Source organism: Chinchilla lanigera, unplaced genomic scaffold (genome assembly GCF_000276665.1).
Source record: "Chinchilla lanigera isolate Chin_1 unplaced genomic scaffold, ChiLan1.0 scaffold00010, whole genome shotgun sequence".
Lineage (NCBI taxonomy): Eukaryota > Metazoa > Chordata > Mammalia > Rodentia > Chinchillidae > Chinchilla > Chinchilla lanigera.
In genome coordinates, this window is record NW_004955411.1 from 1,670,085 (window position 1) to 1,681,642 (window position 11,558).

Genomic DNA, 11,558 nt, shown 5'->3' on the forward strand with positions numbered 1-11,558 from the left:
TCCTTCCCCTCTTTGCTCCTTCTCTCAGTCTTTTATTCCCCTTCCCATTTGAAAAGACCTTCCTACTTTCTATCTTCTAACTTTTACTTTGCTCTTTATCTATACCCTTTTGGGTTTCTTGTATAAGAGGAGCGATGCAATATTTAAGACTGTGTATCTTATTTATTTCACTTATTATGGTCTCAAGGTGTATCTATTTACTTATGAATGCCTCAACTTCATGGTGCGTAATATCATGTTTTCATTCATCTGTTCATAGGCATATAGGTGATTTTCAGGATTTAGCTATTAGGAGCTGTGCTGCTAGAAACATGAGTATACATGGATCACTGCAATGATGACCTTAATTCTTTCAGGAGCATACCTAGAGGAGAAACAGCTGAAACAAGTTATACTCCTAGTTTTAGTTTTCAAGGTGTATCCATACTGATTTCCGTAGCAGCTGTATTAGCCTACACTCCCAACATAGCACAGAAGGGTTCATTTTCCCAGGCAGCCTCGCTGCCACTTGCTATTATTTGATTTCCTGATGATGGCCGTTCTTTCCGAAGTAAGATGGACTCTCACTGTTGTTTTAATTTGCATTTCTGTAAGGGTCATTACTGTTGAGCATATTTTCTTGTACTTAATGGCCATTTGCACTTTTTCTTCTGAGAAGAGACTATTCGTTACAGCTGCCCATTTTTTTTTTTTTTTTTTTTGGTTTTTCTCCGGTACCGGGAACCGAACTCACGACCTTGCGCTTGCCAGGCAGGCGCTTTGCTGCTGAGCTAAATCCCCAGCCCCCAGCTGCCCATTTTTGATTGGGTCTTTTCTTTTGGGGAGTCTAATATTATTTAGTTATTTACATGTTCTAGCTTTTTTCTTTGGTACCAGAAATCGAACTCAGGACCTTGCACTTGCCAGGCAAGCACTTATGCCACTGAGCTATGCCCCTGGCATTACATGTTCTAGATATTAGTCCTTTGAGGAGTCACTGGCAAAAATGTCTTTTGTATGTTTTCTCTTCACTCTTTTGGTGCTTTGCTGTACAGAGCTTTTCAGTTTGATATGATCCCACTTCTTGAGGCTTGTATCATTAGGATTCTGTTCAGAAAGTCTTTGCCTTTGCCTGTCTGTGAGAATTGTAACTACTTTGTCTTCCAGCAGACTGTTTCTCTTTTTACATTTAGGTCTTTGATCCATTTTCACTTTATTTTAGTACATGGTGAGATGTATCGTTCTAGTCTCAATCTTCATGTGGACATCCAATTTTCCCAGCACTGTTTAGTAAAGAGGTTATTTTGGCTCCAGTGTGTATTTTTGACCTCTTTGTTAAAGATCAAATAGCTGAATATGCTTGGGGTTACTTCTGCTTCCTCTATTCTGTTCTATTGATTCGCATGTCTGTTCTTTGTGTCAGTACCATGCTGTTTTTATCACTGTAGCATCACAGTATAACTTCAAATCTGGGATTGTGATTCTTCCTGGTTTGCTCTTATTACCCATGATTGCTTTGGCTATCTTGGGATCTCTTCTGGTTCCATATCTATTTTAGGTTTTCTCTAGATCTGTAAGGAATAGTGCTGGTATTTTAATTGGGACTGTGTTAGATCTACACATCACTTTTGGAAATATAACCATTTTGACAGTATTAATTCTACCCATCCAGGAACATGAGGGATCTTTCCATTTTCTGACGACCTCTTCAACTTCTTTTTTCAAAGTGATATAATTTTCATTGTAGAGGTCTTTCACTTCCTTGATTAAGTTAATTACTAAATATTTAATTTTTCTCAATACTGTTGTGAATGGTATTGTTTTCCTAATTTCTTTCTCAGCGCATTCAATATTAGTCTATAAAAACTGTATAGATCCTTGCATGTTAATTTTGTACTCTGCTACATTCCTGAATTTGGTTATTAATTCTAGGAGTTTTTGGGTAGAAGTTTTTAAGTCTTTTATGTAATGGGTCATGTCATCTGCAAATAATGAATTGTGATATCTTTCCTTCCTATACATATCCCTTTTATTTCTTCCTTTTGAATAACTGCTCTGGCTAATGTTTTGAGTACTACTATGAACAAGAGTAGTGATAAAGGACAAGCTTATTTTGTTCCTGATCTTGAAGGGAAAGCTTTCAGCCTTTCTACATTTGATATGATATTGGCAGTAGGTTAGTAATAAATAGCTTTTGTCAGATTGAAGAACATTTCTTCTTCTGGCTCTAATTTCTTTAGTTTTTAACACAATGGATGTTGAATTCTACCAAAGGCATTTTCTGTGCCTATTAAGATGATCATGTGATTCTTGTCCTTGTGTTAGTTTATGTGCTAGATTACACGTATTGACTTGCAAATGTTGAACCATCTTTGCATCCCTGGGATGAAGCCTAATTGATCATGGAGTACGATGTTTTTAATGACTTGTTGCAGAGCGTTTGTCAACATCTTTTTGAGGATTTTTGCGTCTAAATTAATTAGAAATTTTGACCCGCACTTCTCTTTTTTGGTTGGATCCTCTGGTTTTGGAAACAGGGTAATTCTAGCCTCTAAGAATGTCTTTCGGAGTGGTCCTTTTTGATTTCATTAAAAAATTTCAGGAGTTTTAATATTACATCTTCCTTAGAGTTCTTATATTATTCAGCAATGAACCTATCAGCTTCTGGGTTTTTCTTTGTTGACAGATTTTTTTTTATTACTGCTTCAATTTCATCTACTATTATTGAATTATTCAGGGTTTCTAGCTTTTCTCGGTTCAGTTTTAGCAATACATATGCACCTAGGAATCTATCCATGTCCTCTGAGTTCTCCAATTTATTAGTGTATAGGTATGTGAAGTAGTTGCTAATAATTTCTGGGATTTTGTTAGTACTGTCATTTCACTTTGTTTCTAATTGTATTGATTTCTTTTCTTTACTTTTTTGATAAGATTGGCTCAGGTTTGGAGTTGTTCTTTTATAATCTATATTGGGTTTTTTTTTTTTTCTTTCAAATGGCCAGTTCAATTTCTTGGTTTTTTTTCAGCCTCCATTTCACTGATTTTTTTCTCTGATCTTTATAATCTCTCTTTTTGTAGTAGCTCTGAATTTTTATTGTTCTTGTTTTTGTTGTCCTTGTTTGTGGTGCATCACTGTTATTTATTTAGGCTTACTCTGTTTTTCTGAAGTGGGCACTCAAAGCTATAAACTTCTCTCTTATGACTGGTTTCATCATATAGTATAAGTTTTGTTATATTTTACAGGCCTTACCATTTAATTCAGTTAAAAAAAAAACTCTGTTTTTTCTTAATTTCTTCCATGATCATTGGTTATTTGAGAGTATGTTCTTTAATTTCCATACATTTGCATAGTATCTGTGAATTCTTTTGTCATTGATTTTTAGTTTCATTGCACTATGATCTGATGTCCCTTTGTACTTATTTAAGCATGTCTTGTTGGGTAGTACGTGGTCTATTTTGGAGAACGTTCCATGTGCTGCTGAGAAAAATGTGTACCCTGTTGTTTCTTGGTGGTACCTTCTGTATGTATCTATTAAGTCTATTTGTTTGGTTCTACTCTGATATTTTTTTGTTGATTTTTTGTCTAGTTAATCTATTTATGATAGTGAGGTATTGAGATCCTCTAATATAATTGTATTGATTTTAACCTGATCTTTTATGTCTAGTAATGTTTGTTTTATGGAGTTGGGTGTGCTGCATTGGGTGCATACATGTTTACAGTTGTTATCTTTTCTTGCTGAGTAGCTTCCTTAACCAATGTGCAGTGTCCTTCTTTACCTCTTCTGATCAGTTTTGGCTTGAAGTCTACATTGTCTGAAAATAAGATGGCTACTCCTGCATGCTTTTTCCCATTGCATAGAAAATTGTTTTCCAGCCTTTAATTTTAGTCTGTGAGTGTCTTCTTGGGTTAAATGTGTTTGTCATATGCTGTATTCTATTTGATTTTGTTTCTTCATTCATTCTGCCAATCTGTGTCATTTGATTGGTGAACTGAGACCATTTACATTGATAGTTGTAATGATGAGTAACGACATTCCTGTCATTGTATTATTTCTCTTGCTGCTGATTCCCTTTTTTCCCTTCCTACTTATTTGCTCACCTTGTCTGGCACATTCATCCTATTGGGCCATATGCCATGGTTAGTTTCATTGTCTTCTCTGAGGACGATGAGGATCTCTTTGTCTCCAATAATTTTATCTGATCCTGTATCTTAAAATGTATATTCTGTAAACTTGCCAAAGGCCTTATTAACCTGTTTTATTATTTCCCCTGATGTCATTTCAAATAATTTAGCGGTGGCCCTTTTGTGTTCTTCTCCTTTGATGGTCTGTGGATCAGCTTTGGGGGAGTTGGAAGTTTTTGGAGGCCTGTGTTGGATTATCTTTTCATGTTTCTATTTTTGTTTCTTTGTTTTCTGCTTTGAGTCTTTTGAGTTGATTATAGTGGATAGCGTTGTGGCTAGTGTGGAGCCCTCTCAGTCAGTGTCTACTTTGCAGATATGTTTTCTTGGCATGGCTAACTATTGCCCTTTGCCTTTGTCCCAGCATCCAGCTGTCTTTAAATGTAAGGGAGAGTTGCTGCTTACTTGGCCCAGCACCCAGTTCTCTGGAAATGGGCTGAGTATGGCTTACAACTGGCAGGAAATAAAGAAGTTGGCGTACAGAAAAAAAGCTGATAGAAATGACTATGTCACCTTTGTTATAGAAATAAAATTAGCGTCAACAGAAGCGTCCAATACAAACTAGATATTGACAAGCCCTAAAAACCAGTAATGTACCATTTTAACAATAGAAATAAATCTGTGATTATAGCATAAACTCTAAGACAAAAGTTATTGACCTATAGTAAGTATTTACTGAATGGGTATTTGCATTGCCTCCAATTTTTTTGTTGCATATGTCTAATACTAATGAACACTGCTATGCATGTTGTTTTCTCTTTGCCCTAAGTGTCTCTATTCTTTTTATTTATTTTTTCTGCCTATATTTTGAAAGCCCTAAAAAATTTGGAATGTGGACACACACACACACAAACACATACACATTCATTTAGTGATTTAAAAATGCACTTCTGCTGGGCATGGTGGTGTATGCTTGTCATCTCAGTATTCGGGAGACTGATCCCAGATGATCACTGTGAGTTTAAGGCCAGCCTGAGCTACACAGTGAATCCAAGGCCAGTGTGAACTACACTGTGAAACTCTGTTTCAAAAAAAAGAAGGATGAGGAGGTGGGGAGGAGGAGGAGGAAGAGAAGGGGAGGAAGAAGGAAAAGGAGAAGGAAGGAGAGGAGAAGGGAGAAAACGTACATCTAAGGCAGATTTTTAAATACAGACAATTAAACTGCCTGTTCCTCACAGGTTTCCACGGCTGCCAGCGCTGTAGTCACCCTCAACCCTTCAGCAGCGGTGCTTTGTCCTTATAACGTGCTCTCTTCTCCCTTATTTTAATCCTTCCAGACTTATTTTCTCCCCCATGAGGTTTATTCAGTGTTCTTATCCTCATACGCCTCTGGAATCCCACAGCATGACACGAATTTCTAAATCGTGTGTGGTGCTTAACTCTGCCTGGGACTTACCAATAAATACTTAGTGCTTGCTCAATACACACAATGAAACTCCTATTTTCTCCACATTTTTATTTCGTCAAGCTGTAGCCTAACGTACCGCACAGCCTTACGTTCCACCGTGAGGAGGGGAAGAAGGGGAACACGCTCCAGAGTTACTGGCAACGGTGGGAGCGCACGGTGTATTTCCTTCACAAAGATGCCGGATCGGCATTATTATTTCATAAAAGATACACAGTTAAAGTATTCCCAAATGGATGAAATATTCCACTAATGCTGTGTAGATTATTTCTCCCACAAACAAACCAGACACTGACCAAGCTTCACATACGTGGTTTTATTTTTGAAAAGAATTCTTTCGCAACCTGCACCATGGCAGAGATTTGTCCTTCTTCTGGGTGAGTAACCTTCTCATAATGACTCATAATCCACTTTACAGAGTCCCTTAAAATGATAATGTCTTCTAGAAGCACAATTGAAAGTAAAAACACTTTTGTGCCTTTCCATCAACTGTAAATAGATTCGCAACGCTCACTGAGATGTGTGGGTTTGACGTCATCCTTAGAGACAGAAGGACCGAGGGGAAAACAAAGCAGATGACTGCAGCTAATGGTCTTGCCCGGCACTCCTCAGCACAAAGCCACAGGGCTTCATGTAGAAGGCTAAGGTGTCCCTTTAGGGGGAAACACTCTCAAATCTATTAGAGATGGAACAGTGACACTATTAACATGAAGTGTGCAGCCGGTAAGCGGACATTATGCCGAACAGTACCCTGAAAATCTGTGCTTTTGCTCTAATGATGGGCTGTACCCCTACGTTTCTATTATCTCTCCAGCCATGCTGTATGAAGCGAGGACTGGCAGACTAGCCAATGGCCAATTCCTTCTCCACCTATTTCTGTAAATGTAGTTTTATTAGAAGACAAATCTATCCATTTTGCCTATTGCCTGTACTCACTTTCATGGTACAAAATTGAACAGTGCAACAGAAACCATATAGCCTGCAACATGAAAAATAATTACTGTCCTACCCTCTATATAAAAGGTCTACCAAATTCTAGAATAAAGAATAGCACTTATAATACTTAATCTGCAATTTACTTGAGAATATTGTTCCTCTCTATTCTTTTGAATGAATTTAAAGAATCAATGAAAAGTGGACTAAAATGTGTTTGCAATGAGTTAACTAGCACCTATAGTTGCTGTTATACTTCCCAGTTTTATTTACTATTGATAAAAATTATTGAGCATTTATCATGAGCACCCTATATGGAGTATCACATTTATTTCATGCAGAAACCCTTGTGGGATCAGTACTATTATAGTATCTCTCAGTTTTGATGTAATAAAACTGGAGAGCAGAAAGCCTAAGTAACTTGTCTAAAGTTGCACACTTAGGAATAAGCCCTACAAGAGACAACACAGATGCCAGATATGTTCGAATCTATTACTCATATTCTAAACCTTGTGTTCACAGGACAACCTCACAGACTGGAGGGAGGTGAAAATGTAGAAGACAGATTCTCTGTATAACCCAGTCTCTGTAGCAGACTTTGTGAAGAGCTGTGCCTGCTTTGCACATGAGATATGCAGTGTAACAAACATTTATTTTACGACTGTGGTAACTACTAGTAAATGTGCTGTTGAAATGGGTTTTATTATCCACCATTTTTCACAAATAATGAGAAGAAAGGTTAAGTTTCTCATCCAAGACCACATAATGAAAGTAATAGCAGGGTCCCTACTTGATTTTCCTGCCTAGTTTTATTCAGAAGTCCAGAAGATAAAACTTATGAAACTTCAAACAATTTTGTTAATTTCACACTCTTCAGTATGAAAAGATATTCAAGAAATATTAGACATTTAAGAGAATATTCTAACACATGCAAACAAACTTTGCTAAAGAAAAAATCAGAAGTTGAAGAAAGAGGGGGCTGGGGATTTAGCTCAGCGGCAAAAGCGCCTGACTGGCAAGCGCAAGGTCGTGAGTTCGGTTCCCGGTACCGGAGAAAAACAAAAAAAAAAAAAAAAAGAAGTTGAAGAAAAAAGATGCCTTATCCATGAAATATATATAATGCTATTTTTTAACTGAGATAGGTTGTAAAAGTAAAAATATGAGTTTAAAACAAATTCAATAGAAATGGAGCAAACAATAACAGAAGTAAGGAAATAAAAATAACAAAAAGACAAATATTACAAGATTAGAATAGCCATGATGTACTAACAGAAATTAACAAGTGAATAATTTAAGGCAATTTTCAGAATGGAAGGATGAAACTTTCCAAAATGAACAGGGTCTGCTGAGCACCCAGCACACTAATGCAAAAGAGCCAGGTCGACAGGTATTGTCCTTTAAACCAACAAAGACAGGCACCCGAACCTGAGCACTTCCAGAGTAAAAGAAAAGAAAGAAAAACGAGTTCATATTTAAAATATTTTATACCAGAAAAACTTATAATTTCTCAGCAATATCAGAAGCTTAAAATGGAGCAGGTTATCCTTTATTTTCCTACATGAATTGTAAATTCCCAGGGCAGTGTCAAAGCTCTAAGACTTTCACATGGCCGGTTTCTTTTTGTGTATCTAACAATTTTGCCTTGGCTATTTTAATCGTTTTTTTTTTCTTTTATACAATGTTTTATCTGTCATTTCTTCAAGGTTTACTGAATCTCCTTTTCCATTTTATATTCTTTTGTCCCTTTCTGATAATCATATGTTGAGCTCTACTTTAATATTAGTAAGGTCACCTCTGCTCCATACATTTACCTCTGTGCGTTCATCTTTCAGAGCTTTGCCATCTCAGGGTTTTTTGGCAGGTTAGTTATTTTGTTCTGAAAACCGAGCTTCTGCATACTGAAAATATTTAAATATGTATTTATCAATGTAAAATGTCAAAAGTATTCACACAGTTCATATATTATTCCAATTTCAACTATGAAAGAAATGGAAACTTTAGTTTTGAAATGCATAATAAACTATTCCTATTAACCTGTCTTAAAAGAAGCTTTTAAAAGAGTTTTAATGAGTGGGAAAAAGATCTTATTATTGTTTCAGAACAATGGTTCTGGAACTGACGGGATTACATTGTACATTCAAGCACTGGTTTTGGAGGGTGTTCCAATTCTTGCTAAGGAGGAATTGTAATAGTTTAAGCCAGAGATGATAATCGCTTGACCTAAGGCAGTGAGAGTGGGGATTCAGACAGGATTAATTAGATAAGAATCCAGGTGAGGTGACAGTGGACAGTTGTCTAATGCTGGGGTTCCACTGTGAACAACTTGGGGGTGATAACAGTATTATCATAGGAAATGAAAAAGAAGGATAATTACTGTCCACATGTGTATTTGAAGTGTCTCACAAAGTTACCCTGACTATGGCATTTTGCCACAGAAGCTGGAATAAAGGCACCCCCTACTCCTAATGTCTCGTACTCTAGAACCCTACCTTAGAGTGTCACACCAAATAGTCCTTCAGCATCCATGGCTGAGTGATTGCCACAGACCTAAAACACACATGCACACATCTAATGCGCGTGCGTGCGTGCGCGTGCACACACACACACACACACACACACACACACTCCTTGTGGTTTCTAAGATCTTTGGATGCCCAAGTTCCCCATGTAAATGGCACAGCATAAGTTGGTAAGCTATGCATGCCCTCTTATATCTTTGAATCTCTAGATCACTTATAATATCTCGTGCAATGCATGCAGTATGTAAATAGCTGTTGCACTCTATCATTTCGAAATTATGACAAGAAAATATTCTGAATATGTTCAGTACAGTTGCAATTTTAAAAATGTTTTAATACCCAGAAGTCATAACTTAATAATCTTGGGTATCTAATGAGTCAGTAGCTTCTGGAGTATGAACCTGAGTGTCTCAGTCACTTTCCTCATTACAGGGACCTGCAAATGAAAGGCAGAGAAGTTTATGTTGGCTCACAGTTTCTGCCCAGGCTCAGGAGCTCCCAGCAGAAGCAGCCTGGCCCAGGGGCTTGGGCAGAGTGGCTTGGGCGGAGCACAGCTGCTCACGCTGTGGCAGACAGTAAGGGGAGGGGCCCGGGAGGGAGCCCCGCCTCCACCTCGGGCTCCCAGGGATAGTGATCAATCTCTTCCTTCCAGGCCCCACCTCCTAAGGGCAGACCCACCTCTGCATTCCTCAGTGAATTGATGCACCGAAGATCATAGCCCCCACGATCCAACCACTTTGCGGAAGCTCAGCCTCTGAGCACAGCAGTCCTGGAGCGGATTCCCAGTCCAAACCGTAACAGTACACAGCGCAGCCATCTTGTCTATGGGAGGAAGGCACTCCACCTTTGAAAGACGCTCTTTACAAATGAATTTTCAGAGCGCAGCTTTTCACCCTCCTTTGTTTCCAGACTGGTTTTACAAGACTGCTGGGCCTTATGTGACAACCAAACCCTTAGAAACAGAATAGGTTCCCGAGACCCAGGTGTTCAAAGTGACAGGAGAGGTTCAAACTGTGACAAGTATGCCATGCAAGAAATATCAGTCTCCTAGGAAACCTACTTGGAGCAGAATTACTACTCCTTAACTACAGAAAATATTCCTGTCTAACTCACGAATTTTCACTTATGGCAAAAATCCTCATAAATTACTAACCTTTATCAGCTACAGACAAAAGGAAAAACGTGAAACTAATTCATTAATTCACTCAACAAATCATTATGAAAAACCAACCTCAGGCTAGGAGCTGTTCTAGCTGACTACAGCACTAACAAAACTGATGAAGGCCTTGCTTTTGGGGGCTAACAATCCTACAGGAGAACAGATACTAACTGAACACTGCAACGCAGAGATTACAGTGGCACATACCGAGGTCTGTGGTGGGCGACTGGGGCACTTCAAGGATGAAGAGCTGTGAATCGAGGGTGACACACTACAGTGGTTGAAAATGGAGGACGACTGAGGAGAGACAGCATGGAGCAGACCTGGGAAGAACAGGAGGAAGCCAGGGAGAAGCCACCTCGGCACTGGTGGGAGACAGAGGAGGTCAGGCCTGAAAGCCCCACAGCAGCCCCAGGATTGTGGGTCTAACAACAGCAGGTTCTGGGAGCCACCTGGTGCAGCTCCCGTGAAGTGAGTGGGCTGGAGGGAGGCCGAGCCCAGCTGCAGAGCTCAGAGGGAGAAGGCCAGCGCAGCCAGGGCTGTGCAGACCAAGGTGCAGCTGTGGAATGTATGAGTGAGCTGGGAAGAAGACAGGAGCTTTTCAACAGGATCGTGAAGCAGTGTGACTTCTGCTAAACAGGGCTACTCTGAAGCCCCCGTGCAGGGATATGAAAGAGCCCATAAAACAGAAGCCTTTACTGATAAAACAGTGTTACCGTGTGCTGTTAATGAGTTATCATTGATTCTGATCATGTAATTAATTTTAATATTCTTACACATTTTTAGCAAAATGTTTTGGAAATGTTCTGTTTTCTTTTTTTTCTCTCAATCACCACTGATGCAATTACTCTCTATCCTCCAAAAATTCTATTGTCCTGATTTGATTTTAAGTACATATAGCAGGAAAAAAAGAACAAAAAATCTAATGTGAAGGCTGTTTCTCTAAATATTATCTGTAGTGAATCCTGAGGACAACAAAGAGCATTTTCTTTGTTTTCAACTCTGAAAAATATCACAGATGCTGAGGACTTATGGTCTGAGAAAGAAAGAATAACAGTCAAAGGGTGAATGATGCTCATGTCCTAGAAACCTCAGCCATCCTACGAATGGTGTGCAGGGGAAGATGCATCTGTCTTCTCTCTGTGGATTTACTCTTCAACAGATGCTCTGACTACAACTTCAGCAGCTCACCCCAAGAAGGAGCACTCAGGTCAGTGCCCAAGCCTATCATCAGCGCTTAGCATTCTGCTAGCTGCCGTGCTCCCAGTCAAGCCTGTCCGAGAGATCTCAGGAGTTATGGGAAGCTCAAGGGCAGGTTCCCTCTCCCAGCCAGGGAAGTTCGCTTTCATAGGACCAACAGCAGAGCCTCTGTGCAGAGGTAAC